Source organism: Salvelinus sp. IW2-2015, linkage group LG36 (assembly GCF_002910315.2).
Source record: "Salvelinus sp. IW2-2015 linkage group LG36, ASM291031v2, whole genome shotgun sequence".
Lineage (NCBI taxonomy): Eukaryota > Metazoa > Chordata > Actinopteri > Salmoniformes > Salmonidae > Salvelinus > Salvelinus sp. IW2-2015.
Window position 1 is genome coordinate 21,303,371 of NC_036875.1, and position 18,409 is coordinate 21,321,779.

Sequence of the window (18,409 nt, forward strand, 5' to 3'; positions counted from 1 at the left end):
CTTTCATTAATGTTTGTTTTACTGTCGGACTTTTGTAAGAAATGTGTAGATATTGGTAACTTGTTTTAACAACTTCTCAACATTAGCTATAGTTGACAACAATATGCCCACACCCCCTCTTTCTATTGACATATGCTGGACTCATTAGACATATACACGACACCCACAACTCCCTCCCCCATGACAATCACACAGACACACCCAACCCATGTGTTGGACCTCAGGACAAAGAACTCTCAGGAACCAATGGAACGTGACACCAGGCCTGATCAGGACTACCCAAGACCCAGATCGACCAATCGGAAGGCCGGACTCGCAGATCTACCTACTTTGCTTTTGTCTATGTAGTACTGTACAATTCTGGAAACTGGTCTCTTTCCCGGACGATTCACTAGGAGTCAGATAGAAAGAGCCTTGCTGCAAGATTTTACTAAGATATCTTTACATGTGATTAAACGGCCTTATATAAAATTATCCACCTCGTCCTATTGTCTCCTCTTGTTCTCCTGTCAACAGTAAACTTTTATCAACACTTTACTGTTTTGTCAGCGAAGTTTTGTAACCAGTTGTAACGTGTGTAGTTGCGCTGCCTACTTGGCAATAGGTCTAACTAATAACAGGCTTGTTGGACAAGGGAGATATGTGGCGTTTCTTGGTCACCATGTGTTCTTTTTTAAATGATGCAATGTTATTGCAGTGATTTTCACTTAATATGTTGGGGTATTTTTGCTGGAAAATGTTGGCCTTAGGTCCAGACAATTTCTGCTTACGCCTCTGATTGTCACGACCGTTTAAAGGAGTGGACCAAGGTGCAGCGCGATTGAATACATCTTTTAATTCAACAAAGAACACTTAACAAACTAACAACCGAAACGTGACGCCAACGTAGTGCTCACAGGCAACTAAACATGGACAACTACCATCAAACCAACATGGAAAATGGCAACCTAAATAGGCTCCCAATCAGAGACAACGATAAACAGCTGTCTCTGATTGGGAACCCACTCAGGCCACCAAAACCTACAACCCCTAGACAATACAAAATCCCCATAGATAACAAAAAACCCCTAGACAAGACAAACCCCTACACAATACAAAAACGAAACAAAACACCCATTGTCACACCTGACCTAACCAAATAATAAAGAAAGCAAATATAACTAAAGTCAGGGCGTGACAGTACCCCCCCACCAAAGGCGCGGACTCCGGCGCAAACCTATATGGGAGGTCTGGGTGGGCATCTCCCCGCGGTGCGGCTCTGGTGAGACCCTCCGCGCCGACCCCGGTCTGGGGACCCTCGCAGCGGGCCCCAGACAGGAGGGAGACAACGGCGGCTCCGGACAGGAGGGATCTGGCTGGATGCCAGCTTCCACCCGGCAAATGCGGGACGCTGGCACCGAGCACACCGGCCTGTGAATGCCCCGCCTCGACACCGTGAGCATCACCCCATAGCACGGGGCCTGACCAGTCCCATGCTCGCCACGGTAAGCACGGGGAGTTGGCTCAGTCTCCAACCTGACTCTGCCACACTCCCCGTGTGCCCCCCCATTTTTTTTGGGGGGGGGGTGCTGCCTCTCGGGCTTCCTTGCCAGCCGTGTTCCCTCGTACCGCTTGTTCCCCTTTCCTGCTGCCTCCGCTCTCCTGGCTGCCTCCACCTGTTCCCATGGAGGCGATCCCTTCCAGCCAGGATCTCCTCCATGTGTAGATCCCTTGCTGTCCAGGATGTCCTCCCATGTCCAGTCCTCTCCTCCACGCTGCTTGGTCCTTTTTGGTGGGTAGTTCTGTCACAACCGTTTCAAGGAGTGGACCAAGGTGCAGCGCGATTTGAATACATATTTTTAATTCAACAAAGAACACTTAACAAAATAACACATGCACATTTGTGGCCTGCTGAGGTCATTTTGCAGGCTCTGGCAGTCTCCTCCTTGCACAAAGGCCGAGGTAGCGTCCTGCTGCTGGGTTGTTCCCTCCTACGGCCTCCCCCCACGTCTCCTGATGTACTGGCCTGTCTCCTGGTAGCGCCTCCATGCTCTGGACACTACGCTGACAGACACAGCAAACCTTTCTGCCACAGCTCGCATTGAATGTGCCATCCTGGATGAGCTGCACTACCTGAGCCACTTGTGTGGGTTGTAGACTCCGTCTCATGCTACCACTAGAGTAAAGCACCGCCAGCATTCAAAAGTGACCAAAACATCAGCCAGGAAGCATAGGAACTGAAAAAGTGGTCTGTGGTCACCACCTGCCGAACCACTTCTTTATTGGGGTGTCTTGCTAATGCCTATAATTTCCACCTTTTGTCTATTCCATTTGCACAACAGCATGTGACATTTATGTCAATCAGTGTTGCTTCCTAATGACAGTTTGATTTCACAGAGTGTGATTGACTGGAGTTACATTGTGTTGTTTAAGTGTTCCCTTATTTTTTTGAGCAGTGTATAAATAGTAAAGTACAGATACCCCCCAAAAACGACTTGAGTAGTACTTTAAATATGAGCAGCTGAAAAATAAAATAACAACACTTATTTCACTCCACGCATCAACCACTGTTTGAGGAGCATGCTCTCGCTGCCCCGACATGTGATATTCCGCCCAAACTCTGTATGCCATTGGCTCTTCCTCCCTTGTTCCTGCAGCTACCCATTGCTTTATTTGGGAAACCAGTGCAATCCGTTCCGGAACATCGACAGTAACATGTTTTCGCAACGAAACATATTTGAAATTGGTGACAGCCTGTCTGCGCGCTCCAGAAAGGAATAAGGAGAGAGAGGAGGAGATTGAAACACATGGACGTGAGATATTCTGTATAGCTAAAGGTAATGTGTCAACCAATTAATTATGAAAATATTAAGCATTCCACATACTAGGCTATTCAAAATCAAATACAAATGCACTAATTGTAGGCTAACTGTAAGCCGCACTGCACAATCAATGAACCAACAGCATCGCCTAGGGCTAAACGTTCTCCAGTATGCATTATAAACAATTCACACTCAGGCTATTTATTGTACAGTTGAAGTCGGAAGTTTACATACACCTAAGCCAAATACATTATAACTCCGTTTTTCACAGTTCCTGACATTTAATCCTAGTCAACATTCCCTGTTTTAGGTCAGTTAGGACACCAGTTTATTTTAAGAATGTGAAATGTCAGAATATATGTAACCGAATTCGTCCTGCTCATCTGACGAGGAGTAAAAAATGCACAGCATGGTAAGTGTCTATATTATTTAATAATACTGAACACGACAACAATACAAAAATAACCAAGTGCATAGATAAGAAAACCGGAACAGTCCCCTACCCACAAAACACAACAGAAAACAGGCTACCTAAATATGGTTCCCAATCAGAGACAATGACTAACACCTGCCTCTGATTGAGAACCATATCAGGCCAAACGAAAAACCCAACATAGAAACACAAAACATAGATAACCACCCCAACTCACGCCCTGACCCATACTAAACAAAGAAAATACAAAAGAACTAAGGTCAGAACGTGACAATATAGTAGAGAGAATTATTTATTTCAGCTTTTATTTCTTTCATCACATTCCCAGTGGGTCAGCTGTTTACATACCACTAAATTAGTATTTAGTAGCATTGCATTTAAATTGTTTGAATTAACTTGGGTCAAACGTTCCGGGTAGCCTTCCACAAGCTTCGCACACAAAGTTGCGTGACTTTTGGCCCATTCCTCCCAACAGAGCTGTCGTAACTGAGTCAGGTTTGTAGGCTCCTTGCTCGCACACACTTTTTCAGTTCTGCCCCAGATGTTCTATAGGATTGAGGTCAGGCTTGTCATGGCCACTCCATACCGTGACTTTGTTTTCTCTTAAGCCATTTTGCCACAACTTGGAAGTATATTTGGGGTCATTGTCCATTTGGAAGACCAATTTGCCATCTCTCTCTTCTGAATAATGAAATACACAACATCATATGCGGCTCAGCCCAAACTAGAGAATGTCTTTTTAAGAAGGATCCGGTAAAAAAAATTGCCTTTCATAAACACATTTCATGCAATTCTACGACACTCATGAGAATATTTAATAGCCCACCGTCAATTCAACGAGCTATTCCACGTTGGTACAATGTAATTTCATTGAAATTACGTGGATACAACGTTGATTCAACCAGTGTGTGTCCAGTGGGAGGCTACTACAAAAATGACAGGGTAGGCCTAGGCTAGCCTGCTGACACCGACTGACCCTGACAGACTGATCAAAACGACCTCATCTTGAATGCAACCATCTAGGCCTACGAAAATAGGAAACACATATTGAACAATATGACGTCCATCTAGAATGGAGGATAAAATTATTGCCCTAAACTTTCCAGTGGCACTGACTCACCCAATGAAGACAGTTAATATGCGCACTCAGCAGGGATTTGGCCGACGCTCTCCGCTAGTGTTAAGAGATTAGTCATGGTGTAGCCTACTAATGGGAATAAACTACACAACACTTTACGCCTAAATAATGTGAAAGGATCATTCGTAAGATATGTGACTTTTGTGTTTATCCTGAGAGTGAATTTTGTAATATTGTCATAGCCTATGTCTAGGGCTATTTTAGATGTTTCTCACTGACAGCCGCAACTCGACAATCAGCTATTTCTGTTGTTGAGCGTTATTTGGCAACTTTAGTTGTGAATGATATAAACCTCAGAATGTCTTAGAAATCAAAACATATATGGGCTGCATGGTGGGACTATAGGCTTTTGATGATTTGAGAAAGTAGCAAAAAATAAGCTTGCGCTCTGTTCCTTGCCTCAGGCTGCACAGCTATTCTCTCATCAAGTGATCATATTTTCACGTCAATTTTCAATTTAATCTTGTCTTTACTAATATGTAAATTAAAAAAATTAAAAAACGATTTAGAATGGCCCATTATCAAATGGGCAGGAACAGGGGATAAAGACATCTCCTCTGTATGCACTCGAATAGTGAATGGAGACCAAGCGCTTTCCCACCGGTCCGTTTTGTTGGCTACTTGGGTTTTATAGCGGAGCATGTGCTTAAAGCATTTTTACATAAGTGCTTCACACCACTGTTTTCATACAACATCAATGAATATGTGATCTCTTGGGTCATTATTATGCTTAAGATAGCAACTGGTACAGTTGAGTTATGTAATTTGAGTTATGTCACACAGTTTGCTAATGCTTCCCTGTTTTATTTTGTGTTATTGAGAAATGTGTTACTGAGGAAATGGCTTGCTGTGTGAGAGTGAGTGTGACCAGAGGAGACTCTTCAAGCCTTTTTGGTGGTCAGCCATAGAATATGACAGTTCTATGCTATCAAACCAAAAGTGTCATGTGTTGGCGTCATTTGATCAATGGCACTTGAACTTGCAAATGCTAATACGTAAGTGGATCCAGTGGGCCTTGTTGCTATGCACTGTTCGTTGGTAGTTTTAACGAATGAACAGTAGTATTAATTAAGAGCTCAGCCTCAAATTACAAAACAATATTGAATGGAATATTCTGAATGGTCTCTCTCTCTCTCTGCCCCCCACCCCCTCCCACCTCCTGCCGGCTACCTCTGCATCTTCCTGTGGTGCAACTTTGAGATCGCCACGTGGGTCACCATCCTGATCTTCTTCAGCTCTGTACTGCAGCTCTGAATCCTCCCTGTAGTTCTGCTCAACTTCTTCCTCTTCCTCTCCCACTTCTTCCTCTTCCTCTCCCACTGGGTGCTGTTTTGCCAGATCCACTAGCCTTTCCCAGAGAACATTGAGAATACCCTAGCCTGAGTTGGCACCACCATCGTCCTCTGTCTCCTCACCTTCGGTGCGGTTCAGCTGAAGCTCAAAGACCTGGACTTGATCAACAAGTCTCTGAAAAGGTACTGCATGGCCGAGTACTACATGCTGAGGTTCGTGTAGAATGCCTCGCTGCTGCTGTTGTGGTACGTCTACAAGACAGACTTCTATAGGTTTATCTGTGCTCCGTTATAAGTGCTGCTGCTGGCAGCCTACGCCATGGACATCTTATTCATGCTGGTCTTCTATCAGTTCTGCCACCCATGTAGGAAGCTCTTCTCCTCCAGTACAACCCAGGGCCTGTTGGACTGCTCCACCCTGCTCTGTCTAGTCTGGTACGCCCCTAACGGGGACACCGCCAGACCAATAAAGAAGGCTGCTCCCGACCCACCTGACTCCGACCCCACCCCCCACAAGGAGCCAGTTAATGACACGTCATACGATGTGGCCAATGACACGGCATACACCACGCCCAATGACACAATGAACTATGACATGCCCAAAGACACAATTTACTAAGTGTTGAGCGAGATGAATGGCGGCTCGAGCCACAGTCTGTTCAGCAATGCTTAAAGAGCCATGATTGGTTGTGTGAATGGTCAGGAGTTTTCCGGTGTGGTATATGGTCAATTTCCCACTGCCAAGGGCTGTTCTATACCACAAACCCGCAAGGTACCTTATTGCTATTATAAACTGGTTACCAACATAATTASACCAGTAAAAATAAATGTTTTGTCATACCTGTGGTATACAGTCTGATATACCACAACTGAAAAATACCACAACTGAAATACCGTTACAGAATGTCTGGTCAGAACAAGGATAAGGTGGATGTCCAGGTTAAGGGGAGTTTAATGGAAGATGTCCACATTCACATACACACACACACACACACACACACACACACACACACACACACACACACACACACACACACACACACACACACACACACACACACACACACACACACACACACACACACACACACACACACACACACACACACACACACACACACACACACACACACACACACACACACGACCACTCATAGTTCAGATAACTGAGAATCATGTCCAGTGATAACTGACATTAACTATGTGTTCTGAAGGGAAAGAGGAGAAAGAAAACTTAGGGTATAGCACTGCTATAATATGAATGACATGGCTGTATAAGCTAGCACGGGTAAGTATATAACAGCAACGGCTATTCACTACAGCAGGCATAAGGCCTAGTCACATGGCAATGACTAAACAGCCAATTGGACTTGTACACATGAAACTTAGGCAAATGTTCTCAAATAAACATTACAGTAATATTGAAATGTATACATAATATAATTACAATGAGCATGAGTGACATATATAGAATAGAAAATAGCCTGGCACCATAAATGAGCAATGCTAATAAATTGCTAAAAGTCATGCTAAAATTCAAAATGCTAACAGTAGTGCTAACTAGGGATGCACGATATATCGTGAACATATCGGAATCGGCCGATATTAGCTAAAAATGGCAACATCGGTATCGGCCGATGTCTAGTTTAATGCCCGATGTGCAAAACCGATGTCAAAGCATACCTATGTAACAAAGGTACATGACGTAATGACACCACGTAAAATTTTGCGCTATACGTGCAACACAGCATTCCTAAACTAGCCCACAATGTATGCTGTGTGGATCGAGCAGTGAATATTTCAGTGAGACAAATCAGAAGGTGAAATCCATTAAAGCCAAGACAATGGATTTCATTGCCCTTGACATTCAACCATTCTCTGTCGTGGGTGATGTTGGCTTTTGCCGACTGGTCGAGCACCGGTTAACACTACCAAGTGCGCTATTTTTTCGATGTTGCCCTACCGGAGTTACACAGTAATCGCATCACTGCTATTAGCTTGACGACATGCATACTATGGAACGCTGTTTGAGTCTTTGCGTGTCAAAAAATATATAGTAGCACTGTCAAAGCTGTACAAAGAAGTCAGCTAACAAGCAAACTCCGGCCACGAACGATGTGTTTACAATACCGCGTTGGTAATAAAGCATAATTTGTTCGACCGCAACTTCTGGGGTAACTAGCTTTAGCTTGGTACCTAGCTAGCACAATACAACCAGCCTGAACACAATGACCAGTAAAAACTGCAGTCCTTTTCATTATTCTTAGCAATGATTTAGCAATCCTTGTAAGTATTAGCTAGGTTAACACTTGTTGTTCGTCTATTGAAATTGAACATTATAAGCAGCCAGCTAGCTTCCTCTGGCTAGTGAGTCTCGACTGGATCTAGCTTCGACTGGGAAAATTTGTTTTGAACAGTCATCCAACTTCGAATTCCAAGTCAGGAACTCTGGCATATTTTTAGAGCTCCGACTTTCTGACCTGAAGATCACTGACGTCATGATTTGACCTCGTTTTTTTCAGAGTTCCTAGTTGTCTTGAAAGGTCCATAATTGCTTGCATGTTATCACATGCTGACTACACCGCCTGCGTCGCGYGCGCAAGCGTTGCAAAATAAATGTAGACATACATATTATTCMATAATTGCACCCACACTGCTCGCATGCGTCAACGATGTCTGTGTAGCCAGACAATAAAATATAACTTAGTTCTAAGTCCCGCCTCTCCCATCTCCTCATTGGTTTTTAGGAGCATCAAATCAAATTTTATTTTATTGGTCACATACACATGGTAAGCAGATGTTATTTCGAGTGTGCTTGTGCATCTAGTTCTGACAGTGCAGCAATATCTAACAAATAATCTAAMAATTCCACAACACCTACCTAATACACACATCTAAGTAAAGGAATGGAATAAAAATATATYCATATAAATATATGGATGAGCGTTGACCGAGCGGCATAGGCAAGATGCAATAGATGGTATAAAATACAGTATATACATATGAGATGAGTAATGCAAGATATGTAAACATGATTAAAGTAGCGCCATTATTAAAGTGACTAGTAGATCCAATTATTAAAGTGGCCAATGATTTCAAGTGCTGTATGGAGGCAGCAGCCTCACTGTTGTTAGTGATGGCTGTTTAAAAGTTTTAGTGTGAAACTAATAACCCAATGTTTATATCCCAGGACAAATTAGCTAGCAACAGCAAGCTAGCTGTAGCTAAATTTCCATAAATGTTTATTGCTTTTCGACGCTGTCCTCTAATTAATATAGTTGTTCAGAGTTTTGTTTTGATATTTCAACCTGCGTGTCCTGATTGTGTCTGGGTGTGGGAGGACAAACTCAACATGCGCATGATCGGTCTGGTCCAAATCAAATCCAAATTTTATTGTCACGCTGCGGCAAATACAACTGTGAAATGCTTACTTACAAGCCCTTAACCAACAATGCAGTTCAAGAAATATGTGTTAAGAAAAAATTTACTAAATAAACTAAAGTAAAAAAAAAAAAAAAGTAACACAATATTTTATATAACAATAACGAGGCTATATACAAGAGTACCGGTACGGAGTCAATGTGCGGTGGTAAAAGGTTAGTGGAGTAATTTGTAAAGTGACTATGCAGGTAAAATCAAAGGGGGGTCAATGTAAATAGTCCGGGTGGTTAATTGATTCATTGTTCAGCATTCTTAGGCTTGCGGGGTAGAAGCTGTTAAGAGCCTTTTGGTCCTAGACTTGGCGCCTCCGGTACCGCTTGCCGTGCAGGTAGCAGAGAGAAAAGTCTATGACTTTGGTGGACTGGAGTCTTTGACAATTTTTGGGCCTTCCTCTGACACCGCCTAGTATATACAGTGGGCAAAAAAGTATTTAGTCAGCCACCAATTGTGCAAGTTTCTCCCACTTAAAAAGATGAGAGAGGCCTGTAATTTTCATCATAGGTACACTTCAACTATGACAGACAAAATGAGAAAAAGAAATCCAGAAAATCACATTGTAGGATTTTTAATGAATCACAGTGCCATCCGTTTTGTCACCAAAGCCCCATATACTACCCACCGTGCGACCTGTATGCTCTCGTTTTGCTGGCCCTCGCTTCATATTCGTCACCAAACCCACTGGCTCCAGGTCATCTATAAGTCTTTGCTAGGTAAAGCCCCGCCTTCTCTCAGCTCACTGGTCACCATAGCACACACTCCAGCAGGTATATTTCACTGGTCACCCCCAAAGCCTATTCCTTCTTTGGCCGCCTTTCCTTCCAGTTCTCTGCTGCCAATGACTGGAAAGAATTGCAAAAATCACTGAAGCTGGAGACTCATATCTCCCTCACTAACTTTAAGCATCAACTGTCAGAGCAGCTCACAGATCACTGCACCTGTACATAGCCCATCTGTAAATAGCTCACCCCCATGTTGTTATTTAATTTATATTTTTTGCTCCTTTGCACCCCAGTATCTCTACTTGCACATTCATCTTCTGCACATCTATCACTCCAGTGTTTATTTGCTAAATTGTAATTACTTCGCCACTATGGCCTATTTATTGCCTTACCTCCCTAATCTTACCTCATTTGCATATAGATTTTTTTTCTATTGTGTTATTGACTGTATGTTTGTTTATTCCATGTGTAACTCTGTGTTGTTGTTTGTGTCGCACTGCTTTGCTTTACATTGGCCAGGTTGCAGTTGTAAATGAGAACTTGTTCTCAACTGGCCTACCTGGTTAAATAAAGGTGAAATAAATAAAAMATATCTCTTATTAAACACATAACTGTATGTACTGAACCCACGCCATGACCACGGCCACCGACAGACTCTGTCTCACACTTTGCACGTTTATGAAAGATTTCTGTCACTTTGGTTCAGCTTAGTAACTAAGCACAGCAGTCAGCAGCAGCTGTTGTTGTTTATGTTGCCACAGTGAGATACTTTGATTGGATGTGTATTGTGTATTGTTGTGTCTTTGAGTCTCTTTGGCCACTTCAATTCTGGTGTTTTATTACATATGGTAATCTAGACACAGACTTGCACAATATCTATTTGAAAAGTGTTAAATATTTGGAATGGTGAGAAGAGTCTGCTTAGCTTGAACCTTAAATGTATTAATGTGTTGGAATGTTGTATGTTTCTTTTATAGGTTTCTTTTTTTACACGAGCTCTTCTTTTGCAATGCTGTTGCACAGGGCTTGATGGAATTTAGTATCACATGAATGCTCCATATAGTTTGTATTAAAAATACAAACAGTCTTTGAAGCCAAACAGAATGTTTGTAATTAAAAGAATCAAATGTAAATAACACACACTATTGTGAATCAATCTTACAGAGAAAAAGAGGATTAAAAGTGGTATTTTGAAGATGGAATTCAAACAATATGTGAATTAATTGTATATTTATATGTGACTTATCGAGTAATTGTGTGTTATAATATAATCAGACCACGTATACGGAATTATACTGACCCCTAGTGGTAYAATACAGAAACTGACTGTGTAAATCTCACCCATTAAACAAAAAAATATGACAGAAAGATGTTGTAGCCTTGACTGTGACCCTGATGTAAGCAGATGTGACTATGAATCCTTGAGAGCATTCAGTGTTGTAGAAGAGATGAAGTAATCCGTTTTTTCTTTATCCCTTCGTTTCCAACTCGATTACAGAGTCCCTTCCCTTTCAAATGTTCACCATTTGACTTTTTCCTATCAAGTATTTTCAGATTAGGGCAGAGGGGAGGTAGCAAGTTTTCTAAATGGAATCCAGCCAAGAATATTCCTCTAGTTTATTAGGCTGGGAGAAAATTCTTTAAAAACAATTTGTCCTTCTCACCATCCTTGAAGTAATTGATCTACTAAGCCTTGGTTGGTGAACATAATAGAATGGAAACAGCTTCAATCAATGATTAACTCAGGTGAGGGACAAAAGGATGCTAAAAAGAGGGACAAATTCATCCAAGGTAGTCATTTTCAGAACTTCTCTGATGTAAATGTCTAGTTTCATCAGCCATAACCTGTCACTCATTCTCAGGCTMTGGATAGCCTTGCTTCATCAGACCTGGACAGACATATTCTCATGTGTTGACTTTGTCCTCTTTTCACACTCAACATTTGCCTAAATATAAAATTAATAAACTCTTTGAGACACGCTTGTCATATGAGTTTTAATAGTTGAGGTGTATGTGTATGTTTAAAGACATTAAAGGCTTAGAGAAGAGTTTCACTATTCGCTTTAAACATCTGTAATTACATAGACCAATGATGTAGCCTGTGTCTGTAAACAATCTAATTCCACCTGATCTTCTTTTAAAATCCCATCTTGTACAAGGCTTTGCACTAGATTAGAACAACAAACAATGCAGAAAATAGGATAACCTTTCGTTGTTGTTACAAATTGTCTAACGCCACTACTACCTCACAATCCCCCTATGTACATTAATGTGTACAAGGTAAGAAACTAGCAGTTTCACTTGTTTCACCCCATCCTAAACCTCACTAACTATTCTGTCAACCTGCTTTACTGGTGAGACGTCTCAAATAAACACCAGGAAATTATGATGTTAGTTAAATAATGCATTTAATGACTGAACGGTCAATGGACAAAGATGTCAGTCACAGCTTACAAGTCATATTTACAGTATCATGAGTAATTGAAACAAAAAGCCTACATCGACTGCAATGACTGCAACACTTAACAAAGGGCTAYAGTTAGTTTCAGAATGGGTGGAAAGGAATAAATTAGTCCTAAATATTACAAAAATTAAAAGCATTGTATTTGGGACAAATCATTCACTAAACCTCAACTAAATCTTGTAATGAATAATATGTCAATTGAGCAAGTTGAAGTGACTAAACTGCTTGGAGTAACCCTGGATTGTAAACTGTCATGGTCAAAACATATTGATACAACAGTAGCTAAGATGGTCTGCCCATAATAAAGCGCAGTTCTGCCTTCTTAACAACACTATAAACAAGGCAGGTCCTACAGGCCCTAGTTTCCTACAGGCCCAGCAGCTGGACTACTGTTCAGTAGTGTGGTCAGGTGCCACAAAGAGGGACTTGGGAAAATTACAACTGGCTGAGAACAGGGCAGCACAGCTAGCCCTTAAATTGAAACGTAGAGGTAACATTAATAATAAGCATGTCAATCTCTCATGGCTAAAAACAGAGGAGAAATTGACATACATTTACATTTTAGTTATTTAGCAGACACTCTTATCCAGAGCGACTTACAGTAGTGAGTGCATACATCTTCATTAATCACTAATTGTTTTTGTAAGAAGTGTTGACAAGCTGAATGTACCGAGATGTCTGTTTAAACTACTAGCACACAGCTCAGACATCCATGTATACCTCACAAGACATGCCACCAGAGGTCTCTTTGCAATCCACAAGTCCAGAACAGACTATGGGAGGCGCACAGTACTACATAGAGCCATGACTACATGGAAGTATATTCCACATCAGGTAACTGATACAAGCAGTAGAATCAGATTTAAAAACAGATTACAGTTTATGGAACAGCGGGGACAGTGAAGAGACACACACAAAGTTCAGACACACGCATACGCACACAAGCACACAASCATATTGTTGTATGGTGGTATTATACATTTTGTATTGTAGATATGTAGTGGTGTAATAATGTTATATGATGTACTGTTTTATCTTTTGTTTTATATGTGATGTAAGTGCCTTAATGTGTTTGGACCCCAGGAAGAGTAGTTGCTGCCTAGGCAGCAGCTTTTTAAAATGTATTTTACCTTTAGTTAACTAGTCAAGTCAGTTAAGAACAAATTCTTATTTACAATGACGGCCTACCCTGGCCAAACCCTCCCCTAACCCAGACGACGCTGGGCCAATTGTGCGCCACCTTATGGGACTCCTGATCACAGCCAGTTGGATACAGCCTGGGATCAAACCCGGGTCTGTAGTGACACCTCTAGCACTGTGATGCAGTGCGTTAGACCGCTGCGCCTCTCAGGATCCAAGCTATTCATTCCCTGACCCGGAATCGAACCCGGGCCGCGGCAGTGAGATCTCCGAATCCTAACCACTTGACCACCAGGGAGCGCTAATGGGGATCCTGATAAATACAAATACAATGCAGGACAGCTACAATTTCAGAAATCTACAAGGAATGGTCTTAGAATAAATATAAATGGAGTATGTTAAATGATTATGTCTTAACATATTCTTAAATTAAATGTGCACCTTCATAAAACTACAATGCTCAATGGAACCTCCAATCTGTCTCTCTCTGCACTCTGTTAGGAATGTATTGAACCTGATCCCTCTGCTGAGCCTCAGGGAAAACATTTTAGATAGTGGTACAACTATGGCACACTATTGATAAGACTGTTGTTTACAGTTGTAACTATAATTGTGATGTATTGATTTAGTTAATACTATTATTACACATGTATAGCCTAGTTGAAGATATTCTGTGATTGTTCAAAGAACATTTACCAGTATGGGTAGTGCCATTTCCTAAATCCATACTGAGCATATCTCTCTCTAACTATTGGTCTGGATTTACATTTACACACAGACAACACTAAACACTATGCATCCATCACATATAGCAAGATCACTGAATTCCCATCCTATGGTTCCCATTGTAGATGTTCAAGGTTTGGAATTGTGGGGTTAAGAAGTGTTTTTGTACAACAGACATTTCTGTTCATAGGTAATCAGCATGGGATCTTCAAGGCTTGGTAGTCCTGGTGCATGCCTGGCTGTGTTTGGCTCTGTGCGAGAGAGKGGGTTTTGGGAAGGGAAATTGAGGGTCCCAAGTTAACAGGTCACGGCCACAGCGAAAACACACACCACACAGTACATGGTGCGGTTCTCCCACCTGACTGTGCAGCTTCCTGTGGGAGGACACCACAAAGACCAATCAGGTCAACCTACTAGATCTCAACCAATCAAAGGGAACACAACATCAGAACTAATTTAGACTTGTAAAATATAGTTTCACACACATGGCTTCTTGAGTGCAGTGCCATGTTCAAAAAACATATACAGATAGAAACTCAATGTACAGTGGGAAAAATTCCTTGTTCTCAGAATATCACAGAAAATCATGTCAGTAAAATTCAATACATTTCTATCTTAAAGTTCAACATGTTACACCCTCCTGATTTAGCCAAAGGGTGATACACTGTTCATTAGCACAACAAAGCAAATGACTGTTCAATGGTTTGTACAGTTAGTAGTAGAGTAGTACAGTGTGGGGTTTTCCTCTCTCTCACCATCAGTAGCAGTGTCCCAGTAGCAAGAGTTGGCCGTGTGGAGACCAGCACCACTCTTCTACATGATGACACAGTTCATTGGAAAACAAGACCATGTTGATGATACATTTCCTGCTGTCAGCATTCTGCCATTCACAGAGCCTTGCTCTCGGTCACAAAGGGCCCATCGTCCAGCCTGTTAAGGGTGGAGAAGATAAACGTCATTCTAAGGTATACTAACAACTTCAACTTTTAGTGCATCTATGTTTTCTCGCTACTTCGACGTGTCCAATTTGTGACTGACTCTTGTAATCCCATAGCTCAGTTGTGTTAAAATATCTTAATAACATCACACCTATGAACTTGAATGGTCTCCCTTGTTTGACCAACTGGGTGAGAGAGTGCTCCACGATGCTGGCGGTCCATTGGTTCACTTTGTTCTGGTTGTAGTCTATTCCTCCAATGATACCTTCGATACACTGAAACACACAGTCAGTAAGAGCAATAATAGCAATAATATCATAGGAGATTGCAATGAGAAACAACACAGTCAAGCAACTACGAAGGGGATAATCAGTGGTTTTGACCATCTTCACCAGCCAACTAATAAGGCTGTTGATAAACATGTTTCCAAGATCCTCTTACCTACCTCTTTAACAGAGACACTGGCCTCATCTGCGTTGTAAGACACCTGCGATTCCAAATATATTAAAAAAGGCACATTATGAAAAACATGAACAAAATAGAGGGTATTACTTAGTTATGATATAGTCAAACAAAGTTGTTGAGTGTTTGGAATTCATTCACACAGTTGTGTGCGTGGAATCATACAAAACAAAAGGAGCTGGTGTTGACCTAGATTTTCCTGGCTGTTCTCATGACGAACTAGGGTACACAGACAGACACCCCACTTTGAGATCTTAGAGCTCATGTCAACACTAGAGCTGTGGAGGCTGCTTCAGGCAAACCCAGGGAGGAGAAGGGGGCTGCTGCACCAATAATTCATTATCTAACTATTAGTCTGTTCATAGGATCTTTAGAATCATTTGTACTGAGATGATGGGTATTGCAGCCTGCTAAAGTATGAAAGAGGATTGTGATTTCTGGAAGATTTTGAAGTAGCTTAAATATTTCATTCACACACTGGATTACTTCGACTGCATAATACTGTAAACTCGCTAGCTATGCTGTTTTTTGACAGATGCTCAGTCCAGTTGATTTGATCATAACCAGTAAATTAGCTAGCTGCTAAACTGATAATTTCCCCACAACAACATGCATTAATATGACATAATTTACCTGACAAATGTTTACAAGAAGGTCTATATTATCTTGTCAGTTTCATTTACTACTCAAATACTAATGGAGGGTCTATATTACACTGGTCCGCGTTGAACCGGGCAAATGCACACACGTCATCGGACGAAATCTCAAATCAAACAGTAATCGGCCCCGCTGTCATGTTGTCAACAAGGCAGCATGGTGCATCATCCAGAAAAATACAGCATCTCTTTTCCATTGAATTTTCTAAATAGGTTACATTGGGAAGGCAGATAAAGAGTTTTTATCCAAAGCAATCACTTGTGCATGTGAAAAATCGGAATCCTATTAATCACTCCACGTGCTTAATTACGTCACTTTTGTTTTGAGCAGACTTCGCGGTCGGTCAGAGCTGGGCACCTGGCTCACACCCGTGAGGCAGTCCGGTTCCTAAACCAACACAATCACTTTTCTCCCGAATCAAACTCCTCCCACTGGGGTAATCCGTGCCAAATAAACGAACCCCCTCAAGTACTCGCTTGTGACGTTTTCGAAACGGCATCTATGCAGTACATGCAGCTAACTGGGCTAAATGCTATGACGTCTGATATATATAGCTAAATGCTAAATCTACCTCCTCTYCGGAATTGTACTCCACCATTTGATTTAAAAGCAAGAATGTCTTATTTATACAAGGCCTTTTCGCCGACCCTGCTGTTATTCCTGTTTAGCTGTCAACGAGATGGAGATGATCAAAGGCAGAGATAAATATTTTTTTTTATAGCTAAACCACAAATGAGAGACAAATGAGACAAATGAGTCATAGTGAGCAAAACARGCAAGGAGGTGGGCGAGCTAGCGATATCCTATTGGCCCGTTCTAGCACATATCTGCATATTCTCATTAGGGAACGCATACTCTGTGAAGTGGTGCAATAACTCAATTCGCCTTTGCACTCCTTCTGAACAACGCGATTTTTTACAACTTTGGCAAAGGGTAAAGTGTACAAAACGTAATCCACTCTGTTCATAACATATTGTAGTTTTGGGCACAGGAAACTATATTAAGATCAAATGTTTAATCGATGAGAAAATGTGCAGAATCTCGGCCAAAATCCATCTCATTCCATCGTCTCCCATTGCCGGCACTGGGCTTCTCACTACCATATTTGGTAACGTCAAGCGGATGCTTCACATTTATACATCTGGTGAAATATCTGTCTCATCTGTGACAGACTCAGCGAGGCAAAATACACCCACGACTGCAAATGAGAGCAGTAGATTATTTCCTGCCTCCTTGCGGAGGGAGGTATTAGGAATTGTATGGTAGTAAGTGGAAGAAGTGGACTGTTCATAACCACTAATAAAGGATTAGATATTGTTTTGTAATTCAGTGTTTTATATAATTCTGTAATTTTATCCTCGTAGCAGCTAAGGTTAGATCTGGGGTACGGTACCACAATTTGACTCAAGGACAACACACACACAAAGAAAAAACCCCACAGAAACACAGAGAAACACACAGAAAGAAAGAGAGAGAGAGAGCCGCGCAGGAAGACATCTAAACAGCTTCTTTACCACTGCAGCATGACTTACTGAGTCAATAGGAAATTATTAGCCTATATTCAGTATCAAGGTATATTGCCACTGGATAAATAATAGCCTACTAAATCGGGTTTGTAGATAGAGTGCAGAGTAGCTGCCCCAGCTGTTTTCCCGAAAATGTGACCACTCCCCCCTTACACACGAGAGCACTGGGCTGCTATGCGGAGCAGGGCAGTTGCCACTACAGCTGTGATCAGAGAGGCGCGCAAAGAGATGGACTAACTGCACAAGCTCCCCCATAGCATCCACTCTCAGGAGTCACCAAGCCACCACTTGCTGGAGTGCTGCTTTCAGGTATGATGGCTTTTCTGTTACAATCTTAAGAGAAACATTGTAATTTATGTTGGTGGTTCTATCTGTGTGAAACATGAACTGCGGTGAATGTCCCATTATGATTCTGAAAGGGAGATTCCCGACGAGGAGGTAACAAGCGACAAGAGACAAGTAAGCCATTCCCATAGCTATGGGAAGCTAATTCTTAAAACTCATAGGCTACATACTGTTTTTGCAAAATTGCGCTAGACTTTAAACATTTATTTTGTATTGTTGCATAACCTTCTAAATAATTGTATTATGGACAAATAATTCAGTAGAGTAATTATAAAATAAAACGTTTCTGTTCAGGTGAGGTCTCAACTACCATACAGCTGCATGTAA

At 41.7% G+C, this 18,409-nt stretch overlaps 1 protein-coding gene, 1 long non-coding RNA gene and 1 pseudogene across 4 annotated transcripts in view; 2 read left to right on the top strand and 1 right to left on the bottom strand.

Moving 5' to 3' along the window:
• Positions 1-5,476: 5,476 nt before the first annotated feature.
• On the top strand, positions 5,477-6,337 carry LOC139023779 (endoplasmic reticulum membrane adapter protein XK-like; annotated as a pseudogene).
• Positions 6,338-11,927: 5,590 nt separating this feature from the next.
• On the bottom strand, positions 11,928-16,932 carry LOC111959430 (uncharacterized). Of its 2 annotated transcripts, none has more exons than XR_011474990.1 (5): positions 16,783-16,932; positions 15,538-15,579; positions 15,244-15,367; positions 14,910-15,084; positions 11,928-14,528 (listed from the first exon to the last, which is right to left on the bottom strand). It is a non-coding gene; the product is annotated as an uncharacterized lncRNA (long non-coding RNA). The 2 variants fall into 2 exon arrangements; XR_002876676.2 differs by having other exon boundaries at positions 16,188-16,932.
• Positions 16,933-17,714: 782 nt separating this feature from the next.
• LOC111959478 (synaptotagmin-like protein 5) overlaps positions 17,715-18,409 on the top strand; it is a 76,689-nt gene continuing 75,994 nt past the window's right edge. For both annotated transcript variants that reach the window (XM_023981078.2, XM_023981079.2), the window contains exon 1: positions 17,715-18,046. The gene's annotated coding sequence lies outside the window, so the exon portion shown is untranslated. The remainder of the gene's footprint in view (positions 18,047-18,409) is intronic.